General features: G+C 40.4%; 2 protein-coding genes across 23 annotated transcripts in view; one reads left to right on the forward strand and one right to left on the reverse strand.

The window, feature by feature from the left end:
- The window catches only part of TENM3 (teneurin transmembrane protein 3), a 1,319,439-nt gene that overhangs the window by 1,083,574 nt on the left and 222,479 nt on the right, over positions 1 to 13,386 (reverse strand). For all 22 annotated transcript variants that reach the window (XM_081208578.1, XM_081208577.1, XM_081208575.1 and 19 more), the window contains exon 2: positions 11,709 to 11,762. The gene's annotated coding sequence lies outside the window, so the exon portion shown is untranslated. The remainder of the gene's footprint in view (positions 1 to 11,708; positions 11,763 to 13,386) is intronic.
- Positions 1 to 13,386, forward strand: part of LOC308595145 (uncharacterized protein) — a 374,091-nt gene that overhangs the window by 51,354 nt on the left and 309,351 nt on the right. The gene's annotated exons all lie outside the window — the stretch shown is intronic.

Raw genomic sequence — 13,386 nt, forward strand, 5'->3', positions numbered from 1 at the left:
CTACAACCCTGCAGAAGTGCAAGTATTTTAGACAAAAGGTTTAGCATTAATTCACACCCCTTGGGTTTGTAAAATATCTACCATGACAGCCAGCTGACTCAGGGCAAATGTAATAATTATTCAATTAATTTCCACTGTGGGTCGACCTCGTACTTCAAGTCAGAAGTAAACTAGAAAGTTAACACCAAAAGCAACATATTCCAGATGGATAGCAAAGTCTGCCAAAGGAAAAAACAGCGAAGAGTCTTGCCATTGTAAAGGCTAACAGATTATTCTGGGATTAAACCTGGGACTTTTTGCATACAAAGCATGTGCTCTATCTCTTAACCACAACCCTATCTTTCACAGGATGCTTGAACAGAATAGCGCTCTGAGTAGGTCTGTTGGCAAGTTCTGAATTTGGGGCCCACCTGCTTTATCTTCAAGGGACTTGCAAAAGTAAATTAAAAAACTGAAGGATGGTCCTTTTCATCCTTCTTGAAGAATACTGGTTGTGAGGCACATGAACATGATATCTGTACTAAGAGCATCTAATCTTCTTCTGTTTAAATCAGGATGGTGGTGGGTTTTTTTTTGTTTTTTTTTTAGTATTTAAAATAGACAAAAGAGAAGATCCCTTTCCCCATCCAACTCCATGTTGTGCTGACTCTCCCCTGTGAACATGGGTCTCCAGCAGGAACAGTGATGGAGGGTGAATGCTGGTGATGAAATGAACAGCAGCAATTAAAATGTGCATCCAATGGCATGTAGTTTTTACAGGAAAGTCTACCTAGGAGATGAAAGGAAGCGTGCACATTTATAATAATATTGCATAAAGTAATAATAAGGCACCAGGCAAAAATGTTTCTCTTCAATTAGGCATTCAGCTGATAACATTCTATGGCTTTTTAAATGTGTTTGGGTGAGAGGGGGTTATTGGCTTGGTTTTTGTTTTTATTATGCCTTTTGTATTCACATTTTTTATTTCTCTGTTGTGAAACACTCTGGGATCTTCAGATGAACAGTGGTATACAAATTTAAGTAAGCAAATCAAAACACATTTAAGCACTAAAACTTTAGGAAGTAGCAGGTTGTTAACTGACCAGTAGAGAATCTTCCCTTTATATAGCTGTACAGTATATCCTGAGAATGTCCAAATGAAAGAATGTTAAGTACAGTTCAAATGAACACTCTATACAGAGGGCCTTCTCGGTAGTGGCGCCTGCCCTGTGGAACGCCCTCTCATCAGATGTCAAGGAGATAAACAACTATATGACGTTTAGAAGACATCTGTTTAGGGAAATTTTTAATGACTGATGTTTTAATGTATTTTTAATCTTTTGTTGGAAGCCGCCCAGAGTGGCTGGGGAAACCCAGCCAGATGTGCGGGGTATTATTATTATTATTATTTCTTCTTTGGGATTTGAGAATGGAATCCAGCTACTTAAAAAATGTCCTTAGGCTGAAATCCTATATACACACTTATCTGGGAGTCAATCCTGTTGAACTCAATGTGGCTAGGTTTTAAGGAGATATGTACAGTATGAGATTGCGCTGTAAAGGTTTGATACTTGTTGTTGTTTTTTAAAGTGATACGGAACAATGTTAAATCCAAAGAACAATAATGTGTACTTTTTTTGGCAATTCACATCTTTTTGTACTTGTTAAAAAGCAACAACAAAGAGGGAAAGAATGTATAAGTTAAGTAAAGAGAAGGGTATTAACTTACACTCTGAAGAATAATCCATTGATTATCCCTTAATCCATATTTAATTATATGTCAGAGAAAATATTTATAGATATAGTTGGATGTGGTATTAGATTTTAATGTCTAAAAACCAGGTTTTTTGAAAGAGCAGCAGATTATTTAGTGCAGAATGGTGGACAGGTGTGTTAATAATAAGGAAATTACTGTTTGAAAGTAGAATTGTTACCATTCAGTGAATGAAACTACCAGAGATACAGCAACTATTGTGCTCAATGGGATTCATTGCTTCAGCCTGTTTATAAATCACTCAGTACAGAGCAGCCTAACCATCTATGGAATGCAGGCAGATGAAAGAAACAACATCTGAACCACAGCATACTTGGATGGTTGAAACAGTCATGGGCTCATGGCTTTCCTTAAAAAACCCTAGGAAGTGTAGTTTATTAAGAGTGCTGAGAGTTTTAAGGATACCCCTATAGCCCACACAGAGGTACAGCGAAGGCTATAGCTCTGACTGGGTATCTTCTAACAGCTCTCAGTACCTTTAGCAAACTGCAGCTTCCAATGTTCACTGGGGGAAGAGCCATGGCTGTTTAAGGTAGTATGATACAGTAGTATGATGAGTCCTAACTTTGCAATGGATTTTTAATGAATGAGAGGGGTGGCATTATCATTTGTTATTGAAATGTATTCCTAAGGAAACATGAAATATGTAGGGAAGTGTGGTAGAAAAAGAATACCTATAGATGATTGGGAAGTTGAGTGTCAGCTCCAACTCCACTTCCTAAGGTTCCACAGGGCTATTTCCTAGAGTAGCCCCATGTGGAATAGGTCAGCAATTTTAAGTGGAAAGGTATCTGTCTAAATCATATGCACTCCCACAGGATGCAATGATGACCACTAACTTGGGTAGCTTTAAGAGAGGAAAAGGTAAATTCATAGAGGGCATCGGTGGTTAGTAGCTATGATGACCAGGTTCTGCCTCCACTAGTTGCTCAAGAGGGGTGTGTGTGCTTCTTTGCTCAGTTTCCGCTTGCAGGTATCCTACAGGCATTTGTTGTGCCACTGTGAGAACATGATGCTGGATTAAATGGACCACTGGCTGACACATCAGGCTCTTATGCACAAACATATTTAAAAAGCAGGGAGGCATTGAAGAAAGTATTTTGTCCAAGACTTTCACCAAAGACATAAATTAGAAAATCACTGGATTTAAACCTTTCAGCAGCAGTAGTATTTACAGATAGTATTCACACAAATGCTGGTCTTGCTGTGACTCCCATAATGTAGAAGTGCCAGTAATGCAATTAACATGCGGACTGGAATGTTTTAAAAGAACAAAGCTGAATCATTGCCATTCTGAACCAAAGTCTAATGTACTGTAGTTATGAAGTTTATATCTATTTCTTGCTGTGCAGCAGTCAAATCACAAATGACAAATAACCCTGGCTTTAATTTTGTTTATTCCCCCCCTTAACCGTTTGAACACTTATAACAATATCTTTCATTCAAATAATCTCAATGCAGTTCAATGATATATTTTAAAATAGAAATATGTTTTATGCACATTAACTATGGTGAAAATATGCTGTTTATCTGATTAAATAAATGGAAAACATTTGTCCACCTGAGTATATGTATAGATTCAGCTGGGGGAATAGTACTTGTTAATAATACAGTGCATTTTCTGTGTGGTACTGAGACAAAGCCTTATATAGTGCAATACCATACAACAGCATTTATTTTTATTTATTTAAAATATTTATATCCTGCCCTGTAACCATATTTTCAACAAGATAATAGAAATCAGGGTTAGCCAAAGTAGTCCACATATTGCTGACCTACAGCTTTCATCAATCCCAACCAGTATGGCCAACAGTCAGGGATGATGGGATCTGTAGCTGCTACCCCCAATTTAAAAAGAGAGGAAAAAAGATTTGTTATGAACAATATTTAAATCACAGCTCAGGTCTCCTACAGTGTGTATTCATGCCTCTCCTCTCTGTTTTACACTTTATGTCATTGGTTCTTTTCTCAGTTTACAATGCAACATGGATAGAAGCTATTGATCTTTCTCAAGAGTATTTTCTTCAATCTGGGTTGCCAAACTTTTTTGTTTCTATCATATCAGGAATGTAGACACCGTTGTAAAGTATTCATTGTTCATTTTTTAAATTGTTGTATAGAAAACCTGGCTTCTTTAATCTGACAGTGTCAGCTTTGGGAAAAAGAGGCACACCCTGATAAAATACCAGCAGGTGCCAAGGCACATGGCATGCTGTGGAAATAATGGTAGTTCAAAAAGGTGGAAAGGAAAATGGAAGGGGAATTATTGCAGATTGGAATTAAGGTAAATTAGTACAGGCGCTGAAGACCGCTACACATATCCTGTTTTGCAGTTCAATATCCACATACTGTTTGGTAGTTTCCAAATCTGCCAGAAGGAAGCTATAGTGATTTAGGATTGAGGAAACATTCTGCAACTCATTCTGGTACAATGCAGAAACAGAAAAACTGAGACAAAGAAACAGCAGGAAGTCATGTACCATTTGTCAAGCCAAGACCATGATAAAATGAAGAAAATAAATTAATTCCAAACACTGGAGACAGGATTAGAATAAAGAAGGGGGCAGAATAAAAATCTCCAATTTGGATTTCACAAGCCAGTAAATTGCAATCATTTAAAAATTTACAACAATAAAATAAAGAGCAATTTGTCATTGTAAAGTATTATGTTATTATTGTGAGGAAGAAATACAAATAACTGTTGTAGTCATCTCTGATATTCTTACTAATAATAGCTACAAAACAAATATTTGCAAGCATACAAGGTCAGTATTGTTAATATAGATTTTAACCTTTAGATAAATAATATAAAAAGGCTGTATCTGATTTTATTACAACCTCAGCTAATCCAGATCTTTAGGGGGAAAATCTTCAGTTTTTTTGTTTTTTTAAAAAAATCAGGACACCTTCATAGTGAGTGATGGCAATTGGTCCCTGGGATCATGCACAGTAATACCGAGAGCAAAAACTTATGTTACTATGCATATTTATGAATATGAGCTAACAGCACAATTTTAAGTGATATATGTATGGGTCACAAATATTATTTAAGCATGCTGTAAAAGTGTCTTGTATCAAACTCTTTCTCCTGTAATACATTAAGATAACTTGACATTTCTATACATCTGTAAGCAATGCAAAGTGTTCTAATGTCTGAGTATTTTTTTGACATCTGTTATAGTTTTCTCTGTCATAGAAGAGAATTGGAAATCTCTTATGCACAAACTATATCTCTGAATGATTTCAAAAAGCTTTAGGATGTACAGTGGTACCACAGGTTAAGTACTTAATTCGTTCCGGAGGTCCGTTCTTAACCTGAAACTGTTCTTAACCTGAAGCACCACTTTAGCTAATGAGGCCTCCTGCTGGTGCTGCGCTGCCGGAGCATGATTTCTGTTCTCATCCTGAAGCAAAGTCCTTAACCCGAAGTAATATTTCTGGGTTAGCAGAGTCTGTAACCTGAAGCATATGTAACCTGAAGCATATGTAACCCGAGGTACCACTGTACTAGGAGGGACCCTATGGTCAGAAATACTCCAAGAGAAAGGAGTGCAAGATGGATGGGAATTTCTTAAATGTGAAATATTGAAGGCCCAAAAAGAAAGAAAAGTGGGGGGCATATAAGGAAACGAGTATGGCTGCATAAGGAGCTTATAAATGAGCTGGGATTTAAGAAGGGCATGCACAAGAAATGGAAGAAAGAGGAAATAATGAAGGCCAACATTTGCAGGGAGAAGGTCAGGCAGGCCAAAGCTCAGAATGAGCTCAGGCTTGCAAGAAAGGTTAAAAAATAATAATACAGATATCTTTGACTATGTTTGAAGTAAGAGGAAGAACAAATAAGTAGTAGGTCCTCTGGATGGAGAAAATGGAGAAATGCTACAGAGTGACAGCAGGAGGGGTAGCCAATGCTGCAGAAAACAGAATTGGAATCTAATATGACCTTAACAGACTGGAGAATTGAGCCCAAACTAACAAAATGAATTTCATTAGGGACAAATGCCAGGTTCTATATTTAGGCAGGAAGAACTAGCTGCACAAATATAAAAGGTGTTGGATACCTGACTTGTCATACGAAAAGAATCTAGGGGTCTTAGTAGCTTAACATAGTGTGATGCAACAGCAAAAAAATAAAAAATCCCTAATGGTATTCTAGGCTGCATCAACAGAAGTATAATGTTCTGATCAAGCAAAGTCATAGTACCATAGTACCACCAAGGCATAGTACTGCCTTGGTCAGACCATGCTTGGAGTATTGTGTCCAGTTCTGTGTGGCACAATTTAAGAAGGATGTTGACAAGCTGGCATGTGTGCAGAGGAAGGTTACCAAGATGATCAAGGCTCTGGAAAACCAAGCCTTATGAGGAACAGTTGAGGGATCTGGATATATTTAGCCTGGAAAAGAAAAGCCTGAGAGGTGATATGATAGTCACATTCAAATATCTAAAGGGCTGTCACAAAGCAGATGGAGCAAGCTTGTTTTTTTCCTGCTTCAGAGGCTAGGACCTCAACCAATGGATTCAAGTTACAAGAAAATATATTCCAACTAAACAGCAGGAAGAACTTTCTGACACTAAAGAGCTGCTTGGCAGTGGAACACACTCCCACAAGAGGTGTTGGGCTCTTCTTCCTTGCAGTTATTTTAAGCAGAGGATGGATGGCCATCTGTCATGGATGCCTTAGTTGAGATTGCTACATTCAGGGGGTTGGACCAGATGACCATTGGGATCCCTTCCAATGCTATGATTCTCTAATTCCTCATCCTGTAGGCTATATTCTTTATCCTTCTAAAATGTTATATCAAAGCCATAATTTTAATTGCAATACAGATACTTTAAACCAACAAAACACACTTTTATGTTTTCTATTGCAACACATTCCCCTTTATCTATTCTATCTTTTCAGCAGTAGGCTTTACAATGTGTTTCTTTTTATATCCATTAACAACAATACAATGTTTCTATTCACTAAGTATTAGCAAAAAAGCTGATTTGTGACTCGTGTGCTTTTCTTTTTCATGCTTCTGTACAGCACGCAAAACAAATCTGCAGATTTCTTCTGTCATGAGATGTGTGAATTCCATAAACCTTTGTAACTCACACATGTCACAAGAGACAGAGAATACACAAGCACCCTGCTTTTCATATAAAATGGAATTTCAAAGCAAAGGCACAAATTGTTAATTCCAATGTCTTGTTTCATTGTTGTAATTTAGAGCAATGAAATTTAGGGAAGCCACAGTGGAGGAGAATTCCTGTGCAACTCTTCATCACCCACTGGTTTTCTAATACACTCTCCACAAGGTATCAGAGAACTCTTTATCATGTAGAAATACTTCTGGAAGGAACCTATCTGCACCCAAGTGAAGAGGGAAAGTGGCTGGCTGGGAAAGAGTTAACATTCTCTCCACAACTCCACCCAATGTTTTTCTATTTCAAATTGTATCATTCTGACCCTGCAGTGGGCCTTCAGGATTTAATTAGTCACATTCATGTGCAACATGTAAAAAGGTAAAGGGACCCCTGGCCAACGACTCTGGGGTTGCGGCACTCATCTCGCTTTACTGGCCGAGGGAGCCGGTGTTTGTCTAAACATACATGTTGGAAATTACAATGCATGGCACACATTCTAAAGTTAATGTGGTTAAGGACTTCCGGGTTGGTGCCTCCGGCAATGGCGGATTTCCTCTGACCGGGAGGAATCTGCTCCGTGGAAATTTGGGCCTCCCGCCACGGCGAAGGCGGATACCCGTATAAATCACAGGTGGGAGAAGCCTGTGAATGTGGGATTTGGCGGGCACCTTTTGCGCCTCCCCTACTCACGGGGAAACCTGGTTTCGGGGATCCGGAGCGACGTGGGGTGAGTGGCGCGGTGCTTCGAATCGTCTGCTTCTTCAATGAAGCGAAGCCACATAGCTGTTGCCGGAGAGCATTGACTTTTTCCTGTGGACAATTTGACTCCAAAGTAATTACCCGTGAGTAGAGCTGAGACGGGAGAATCGGATTTTAAATGTTTAATTTGGCATCGAAACGGGGAGGTTCAAAACAGGAAGTCCGCCTTCCCTACTTGTAAACAGACCGAGGCAAGGAGGCTGTAGGCTGAAGTCTTGGAAAGCCTTTCGTAAAAGCCTAAATTTCCATCGGTAAAGAACATAAAACCCCCCTTGGAGGCAGGAGAAGAGAGGGGGAAGTTGTGGACTGAGTATGCCTGTAGGAGAGAGTGAAGGGAGTTAAAATAACGCCGCTCTGACCCTGGAAACGGGCTGCCAGTAGGACTGACGTTTTGGAATGTTCATTGACAGCACTTAGAACGTTCCTTGACAGCTAGCAAAGGAAGAGAAATACATTGTTTCTATTGTCTCCGGCTGCTTCTAAAAAGGAGTAAAAAGTAACCGAAATCTGAAATTAACTTTGGATTGTATGAGTTGCGTTTAAAGGGGACATTGTTGATTATTATAAATAGAAACTGTTTCTCCCTAGTGGAAGTCTCTGAAATTGGTTACTTTATAAGAGCTGGGCTAGGGGGACTTCCAGCTGCAAGATAAAAACTGTGAGACTCTGAGATTCACCTTGAATCTCTCAAGTGTTATGGTAAATGGAAAGGAAAAAACCAGATGAAATGTCGACAGAAGAGGCCTTAGTGGTCGCATTAGTGAAAATAAACGATTCGCTGGAACAGCTTCACAGGAAAACAGACAATCTGGGACAAAAGGTGAACACCAACACAGAAACCATTCAGAGATGGATACAGGAATTTACCTTGACACGGCAAACTGCGGATGAAGTCAGGGAGAAAACCCTTGCTGCTGAATGTAAAACAATACAACTGGAGTGTGAAAGAGCCCCATCCATTCAAAGGCAACTCGATGTGACATCTGTCATGATGGAACTTAAAGAAAAACAGATGAATTTGAGGACCAGAGCCCTACCTGAATTGGGAAAGGAAAGCTTGACAGAGCTTCAGGAGGAGACAGGACTAACATCGGTTGAGAAAGAGAGGCTTTTGGGGGCCAGTATGACCGCCAAAAATGTGAATTTATTTAAGGGTAACTGTGAAGGACGTTGGATTGAAGAGAAGGGGGATTGGGAAATATGGACAAATCTGAAGTTGCTATTGTTGGGCCGAGCTGTTGTGGTAGGGATGAGGGTTGCTGTGTTGGTGGGGATGTTGCTTTTGTTCCAAATAGTGCAAGTTTTGGATGGGATGGATTGTATCAGGAGGTGGCAGAGGGATGTTTTTGGATTTGTTTGGCAGGGCAGGAAGCCTCGAGTAAAACTTAAGATATTGATGGATGCTAAAGAAGGAGTTGGACCTGCCCTGCCAGACCCCTAAACTTTGTTGTGAACCATCTGCTTTTTGCTGGCTGAGAGAATGGTTGTCCGTTGGAAGCACTGAAGTGTTGGATAATGGCAGATGAAGTTGATGGACTAGATGGAATTGGCAGAGACTGGCAAGATCCAAGACCAGGGAGAAGAGTCGGTGGAAGAAGACTGGGAAAAGTTTAAAGATTATTTATAGAAATATTGTAAAATTAATGAATGTCAGAAGAATGTTGGAATGAAGTTATATGGCTTCAGTAGAAATGTTATAAGGAATTAAGTATAAATAGATTATTAGAGTATTAAAGGAAAATAAGGTTAAAATGTGTTAAGATAATTATAGGATAGAAAACAGGGGAAGATGGAAAGGAATTGCTGAAACAATTAACAGAAGTGGAATACAAAAAGGGAGGTGTGAGGAGGTCGAGGAAATAAGGGAAAGAAAGATAAGATGTTGAAATTGGATTGTGTTTTAAATGGTTTTTTTTTGTTTGTTAGTTTGTTTTACAGTGGTACCCCGCAAGACGAACGCCTCGCGAGACGAAAAACTCGCAAAACGAAAGGTGTTTTCGTTTTTGAGTTGCCTCGCAAGATGAATTTCCCTATGGGCTTGCTTCGCAAAATGAAGCTTGCCCCGCAAGCTCCGGGGACAGCGGGGAAGACCCGCTGTCCCCGGACCTCTTTTGAAGCAAGGGGCAGCGTGGAGAAGCGATCTCCCCGCAGCCCCTTGCTTCAAAAGAGGTCTGGGGACAGTGGGGAAGAAGCGATCTTCTCCCCGCAGCCCCAGGTCCGGGGACAGCGGGAAGCGCTTCCCGCTGTCCCCGGACCTCTCCCCGCAGCCCCTTGCTTCAAAAGAGGTCTGGGGACAGCGGGGAAGAAGCGATCTTCTCCCTGCAGCCCCAGGTCCGGGGACAGCGGGAAGCGCTTCCCGCTGTCCCCGGACCTCTTTTGAAGCAAGGGGCGGCGGGGAGAAGCGATCTCCCTGCAGCCCCTTGCTTCAAAAGAGGTCTGGGGACAGCGGGGAAGAAGCGATCTTCTCCCCGCAGCCGCAGGTCCGGGGACAGCGGGAAGCGCTTCCCGCTGTCCCCGGACCTCTTTTGAAGCAAGGGGCGGCGTGGAGAAGCGATCTTCTCCCCACAGCCCCAGGTCCAGGGACAGCGGGAAGCGCTTCCCGCTGTCCCCGGACCTCTTTTGAAGCAAGGGGCGGCGTGGAGAAGCGATCTCCCCGCAGCCCCTTGCTTCAAAAGAGGTCCAGGGACAGCGGGGAAGAAGCGATCTTCTCCCTGCAGCCCCAGGTCCGGGGACAGCGGGAAGCGCTTCCCGCTGTCCCCGGACCTCTTTTGAAGCAAGGGGCGGCGTGGAGAAGCGATCTCCCCGCAGCCCCTTGCTTCAAAAGAGGTCTGGGGACAGCGGGGAAGAAGCGATCTTCTCCCCGCAGCCCCTTGCTTCAAAAGAGGGGACAGAGCGGCGCTTCCCCTCTGTCGCCGGACGGTCTCCATAGGAACGCATTGATTGATTTTCAATGCATTCCTATGGGAAACCGTGCTTCGCAAGACGAAAAACTCGCAAGAAGAAAAAACTTGCGGAACGAATTAATTTCGTCTTGCGAGGCACCACTGTATTTTGTATTGTATTGTATGTTTTTTCTTTTTTGGTTTTTTGTAGTGTTGTGTTTAATATGTTGGAAATTTAATAAATATTATTTTTTTAAAAAATAAAGTTAATGTGGTTAATATACAAAGTCTTCTTCATGCTAACATAACATTATGTGCAAATAATAATGAGGTTAAGATATGATTTTTAACATTTGTCATAAAGGAGAACAGAAAGCTCCTACACTGTCTTTGAATGATTATCAGTAGCCTATATTATGTCCTCCTAAAATTTTACATCAGAAATGACAGTACAGAAATTAAAAAGCAAGGTTATGTTGTCTCAGATGACTTGAATTATGATACAATTATTATGAAATAGAATAATTTTATTTAGTTCCCCCATTCCAGATCCTGAAAGCAAAACATAATGAGAGGTCACTACTATTTCATTAATTTTTATGCAGAGGTTTCCCTTTACAATCAATAAACACTTAAAATCAATTATGTACCTCCTATCAATAATATTGTAGCAGCACGTATTTCACTGTAAATAATTCCAATCTCTTTTTAAAACCATGGTCAATACTACATCTTCCTTTTGCAATTACTGAGCTAACTGCAACATTAATATTTCTATTTTGCAGCGAAAATTCAGATCCTTTTAATCTAAAAGCTCACATCAACAATTCACATGAAAGTGGAATAGCCAACATTATATTTGTAAGCACATTAGCATTTCCCTACATACTTATAAACAATTCTACTTTGATAACCAAAAGGTGGGGGGGGGGGAAAGAAGGCATTTATTCAATGCATTTTAAATTAAAATACTGTATAATGAGAACAATATCCCTCCTTCTTTATCAGTTAATACTATTAAAACTGTACCACTAAAGTTCTGGGGAAAAAATCTTTGTAAAAGGAATATGACAAGATAGGCCAAAGAAAGGTAGCTTTTAAAAATTCATTCAAATAATACCACAGTCACATATATGAAATAGTATCTTTTTACAACAAGTTATAGCAAACAGAAACACTTACTGTTATTTTCTTGTAGCAGAATCTGTATTCACAATGCCATCTTGAAGTTATTGCCTGTTAAAAAGTCACCAAAACACGAATACATTAATTTAAAATACAATAAACTCTGAATTGCACAGCTAATAAGAATATTTTCATCCCATAAATAAGAAATATAACAACCATAATATCCCCATTTTAGTTTCATTCCATGAATTAAGAACAACAAAAGCAGGGCCAACTGAAAATTATGTCTTAATACCAAGAGCGTCTTAGCAAGAGCTAAGAAATGCCACTTAGGGAATTCGGACAAATTCAGCTTAACATAGAAATTCAAAAATGGAGAATATACACTTAACCCTCTCTACAATTTGAATTCAAAGCCATAAAAGTTCAATGTCATCTACAATAAGAAGCAGCCCAGTGTGTGTCCTCATTGTGAATGGCTCAGATGGCCTTCCAGTGTACAAAAAAAGCAGTTTAGCACAACAAAAATCAGAATCCCAAGGTTCAATAAAACCTATACTAAGTATCAGTGCCCAGGAATGTCTTGTGAAGGGTGTGTGTGTGTGTCATTCTACAATGTAGAAGCCATCATTCGTCAATGTGGAAGATTCTTCTTCAAGGGATCTTGGCTAGAGTTATTGCCAGCTAAACACAACATGACTAGAAGCGCCTTTTAGAATAGTCTAAGTCAGTGGTGGCCAAACGTGGCCCTCCAGCTGTTTTGGGACTACAGTTCCCATCCTCCCTGACCACTGGTCCTGTTAGCTAGGGAGTTGTAGTCCAAAAACAGCTGTAGGGCCAAGTTGGGCAGCCGCTGGTCTAGGTCAACAACAATGCCTGAAACAGGGGGCTGGTGGAAATCACTCAGCATGAACACAATATCTGCAAAGCATTCCATTAAGCATCCTAGCAGCTGCAGTTTGCACTAGCTGCATATAGAGCATGTTTCAATAATTTAATTTAGAAGTTAAAAATGAGTGGGTCACTATGCCCAAGCTGTCTCCATCCAGGACTGGGCATATCTGGCACACCAGCCGAAGGCAATGAAATGTTCTCCTAGATCCCAAGGCCATCTGAATCTCCAGTGGCAAAGAGGGATCAAAATGCACTCTCAAGCTATGAACCTGCTATTTCAAGAGTAATGCAGTTCCTGCCATAAAAGGAAGGCAACATTCTCCCCAAACCTGAAAATCAGTCCCTCATAGGGCAACTGAATAGTAGGACTAAGCTTCTGTCTTACTGGGACTAAGTTTATTAGCCATCATGGCCAATGCCACTTGGCTAGTTCTAATCAGTCACAATGGTCAAGGTTAATTATACACATATGGTAGGCTGGATGTAGGAAGCACCATGTCCACATTCCAGCTTACAATAGCTGTGGCCATCCTAACTACCCCATTCACATTGTCACAGAAACAAGCTGCCATGCAAAAGAACTGTTGGACAGCTACTCAAGGATGTGATGGAGCCAGCTCTCCCTTCACTGCCACACAATATACTGTAAATGATTTTTCACTCTACAAATGCCGAGTTGTCTTCACCACAAATTTTATGACACTTGTGCTTTATCCATCCTCATGCCTGTTTCAGTCACCAAAATTCCTCAGAATACCAAACGACCACTTTGGTGCCAGAGGGATTGCTCAGGATCGATTGTCTTGATGGCATGACACATCTCACCGTCCACAGTAAG

The sequence above is a fragment of the Podarcis bocagei genome (assembly GCF_964188305.1).
Source record: "Podarcis bocagei genome assembly, chromosome: 9".
Classification (NCBI taxonomy): Eukaryota; Metazoa; Chordata; class Lepidosauria; order Squamata; family Lacertidae; genus Podarcis; species Podarcis bocagei.